Here is a 3,541-nt window from a genome sequence, read left to right as displayed (position 1 = left end):
CTTTTGTGTTAAATATGAATATTGTTCTAGTGTCTTCTCTCCTCTGGGACAGGACACTGTCTTTGTCCTCAGACACCCCCACCTCCGTTTACTTCTACCTAGACGTAGAAATGTCTATGTACAAATGTGAAAATAGATTCTTAAATGTGTGTAGGTTAATTCTATTTTCACTTTGGGAAACTACGGCAGACCGGATGTGTCTGGATGTGGCCAATAGCCAGGCACGGTGTGGTTCCTGTAAAGGTTTTTGAGGTTTTTAGGGGGTTCTGGTGTACCCGGAAGAGATTGAAGGTGTTTTGATTAAGGGCATCTATACGTTCTTTAATGGGTTCCTTTTTTTTTTTTAAAGGACTTTTCTTTCCAGGAGTACTTTAAGGATTTTCACGGGTTTTCGTTGTTCCCGCAGGATGTTCGGTACAGGTGTCAGGACATCTAGGGGAGGTTCTTGTGGTTTTTAAGAGGAATCAAGGGCCCATATAAGCTCTGAGGATCGTCTAATTGTTCCACAAGACAGCGATTGATATGATATCATACGAAATTAAGGGTGACAGCCAGCCAGTCACGTGACAGCTGAGTTCAGTGGCCATTGCTTGCTAAATTTAGACACCAAAATGACTAGTTAAGGTTAGAAAAAGTCTTGTGACATGAACACCTGTTTCCTGGGTGAAAGTCTTGTGTTTTCTCCTTAACTTCTTCCAGGACATGAACACCTGTTTCCTGGGTGAAACTCTTGTGTTTTCTCCTTAACTTCTTCCAGGACATGAACACCTGTTTCCTGGGTGAAACTCTTGTGTTTTCTCCTTAACTTCTTCCAGGACATGAACACCTGTTTCCTGGGTGAAAGTCTTGTGTTTTCTCCTTAACTTCTTCCAGGACATGAACACCTGTTTCCTGGGTGAAAGTCTTGTGTTTTCTCCTTAACTTCTCCCAGGACATGAACACCTGTTTCCTGGGTGAAAGTCGTGTGTTTTCTCCTTAACTTCTTCAGGACATTAAGGTGAAAGTCTTGTGTTTTCTCCTTAACTTCTAAAATCAGAATCTAAAATAAAAATATAAAAAATGAATATGTTTTTTGGGCTCTTTATTCGCTGCTTTTTTCCGTGGCTTTGGTGCCTTTTTAATGCTTTTTTTATGCGTTTGGTGCTTCTTTGAGTTCTGCTCTGTAAATCATAATTTATCTGTTTGTTACAGATTTATTGACACAATGAAGTGTAACTTTACTTTTATTAGAAGTGTTATTCCTCCAGGACATAATTTAAAAGATAATAATAATAATAATAATTCTCATTACAAGATGTCTGCATGATTTCTAATCTGGACCTTCCTGCTTTCTCTCACTCTCTCTCCCTCTCTCTCTCTCTTCCTCTCTCCCTCTGTCTCTCTCCCTCTCCCTCTCTCCTTCTGTCCCTCTCTCTCTCTCTCTCTCTCTCCTCTCTCTCTCTCTGTCTCTCTCCCTCTGTCTCTCTCTCCCCTCTCTCTTCCATCTCTCTCTCTCTCTCCCTGTCTCTCTCTCTCTCCCCTTGCTCCCCTCTCTCTTCCATCTCTCTCTATCTCTCTCTCCCTGTCTCTCTCCCTCTGTCTCTCTCCCTCTCTCCCCTCTCTCTTCCATCTCTCTCCCTCTCTCTCCCCCCCCCACCCTCTCTCTCTCTCTACACACAGAGATGTTTCCAGTCTTTCCAGACCTTTCTGTGTCCCTGGAGGAAGGCAGAAGGCAGCGGGCTAAAGGAGGATAAATATTTAATCAGCGCTGCTCTGGATGGAGGTTTTTGCTTAATTAGAGGAATTCTCTGCTCCTGCCACGAAAATGAACCAAAAAAATAATAATAAAAAAATGACTCCTGGAGATGTCAAAACCTCCCCTAAAAACATCAAGAAGGATGATCAGAGACGGACAAAAATACTATTATTTTTCATATTGATGCTGCAAGGCCTTCTCTGTTTAATCTAAATTAAAGTCACATATTGTATAGCTTGTTAACTCCTGGTGTGTGTGAGTGAGAGAGAGAGAGAGAGAGTGTGTGTGTGAGAAAGAGAGAGAGCGAGAGAGAGAGTGAGCGCGCCATATGTCCGTGCGTAAAAAGAAGAAAAAAAAAGCGCAAATTGGTGCCAAATTAGCGCTGCGCCCGTGTCAGTCAGCCTGAACGCGGGATGACAGAAGAGATTATTCCACATGAAACCAGTTAATCCCCCCCAAAAAATCTGATGCGAAGGAAGTGTGAGATGGTTGGAGGAAGTGAATACAGATTCCTGTAACTGACGGCTCTGTATTACAGTCTCGTATCCGCGGAAATAAATCAGGAGAGAGGGGTTTTTATTTTTTAAGAGAGCGGGGAAGGTTTGGATGAAGGAGATTTAACCTTCTGTCTCTCAACATCTCATTTAATGACATATCCAGGCGTCAAAAAAACCCAAAAATAACACATTTATTCAACAGGAGGGAAGGAATCTGGTGTAAATCGGTCAGAGGGACTCACGCTTCAAACAGTGTGTGTGTGTGTGTGTGTGTGTGTGTGTGTGGGGGGGGGTGTGGGTGTGTTTGTGTTCGTTGGTTTTAAATTAAACCACATCAAGATATCCATATACCCACACACACACACATGCTGCGGGTTTGGAGACTTGAAGCATGAGTGAATATTAGACAGCATATCATTCACGTGAGTATTTATTAACATGTTTTCAAAATGTGTCCCGTCATGCAGCGCTTTTGCACCTTTTAGCAGTCGGATGTGTTCATTTTCATTAGCTGTGTATAATCTCTCCACAGTCCACACTTTAAAAAGTTGTTTTTTCTCATTATTATTCTTTTTTTTTAGTGCGCACGGCCGAACACGCGGAAACCCTTATTTGGCGTGCGTTTGTGACGCAACGCGAGGCTTCCAACCAATGAAACGCGCCAGAGGTGCGACCAGTATTTAAATGAGCCGCCCTTATTTGGTGGTGTTCCCTCCTCCGACTCCCCACCCTCCACCCCTCCTGATCCACGCCGGTCCCCCGGGATCTCCGGAGCCTCGGACCCCGGGAGAAGGAGCTCTCCGCCGGGACAGAGGAGCCATAAAGAGCCGGGGAGGGGAGGGTAGGTGGGTGTGTGTGTGTGGGATGGGGGGGAGGGTGAGATTTCTCGCTGCCCAATCCCCCTGTCCCCCCGGGAGCCGCAGCCTTCCACGGTCCGTCCCTCCCTCTTGTTTGCTAATCATTTCATTTTACTCCTTTTTGAAGCGCTGGCTTGGTTCTTTATCCCGTGCACTTTTCATTTCTTCCACAATCCGCGCGCAAGTCTCTCTGCTCGCCTTCCCTCTGATCCCCGGCTCTCCACGCTCCGCTCTCCCGGCGTCAGGCTCTCCGGATCCCGGTTGATTCTCTCACCTCTCTCTTCCTCTCTCTCTCTCTCTCTCCCTCTCTCTCTCTCTCTCTCTCTCTCTCTCTCTCTCTCTGCTCCTCTGAGATGCTCTCCCGGCTCTCCGCTCCTCTCTCCGCCCTCTTTTAACTTCACAGAGACGCCGGTTTTTAAAGCGCGGACTGCCGCGGCTGCTGGGATCTAAAA

General features: G+C 45.7%; 1 long non-coding RNA gene across 1 annotated transcript in view; it reads left to right on the top strand.

Moving 5' to 3' along the window:
• LOC114563197 (uncharacterized) overlaps window positions 1-1,969 on the top strand; it is a 2,692-nt gene extending 723 nt beyond the window's left edge. The window contains exon 2 of the long non-coding RNA XR_003693589.1: window positions 1,660-1,969. This is a non-coding gene — a long non-coding RNA (uncharacterized LOC114563197). The remainder of the gene's footprint in view (window positions 1-1,659) is intronic.
• The last annotated feature ends 1,572 nt before the right edge of the window (window positions 1,970-3,541 follow it).

This window comes from Perca flavescens, chromosome 10 (genome assembly GCF_004354835.1).
Source record: "Perca flavescens isolate YP-PL-M2 chromosome 10, PFLA_1.0, whole genome shotgun sequence".
Classification (NCBI taxonomy): Eukaryota; Metazoa; Chordata; class Actinopteri; order Perciformes; family Percidae; genus Perca; species Perca flavescens.
This window is presented reverse-complemented; position numbering and strand designations above follow the sequence as displayed.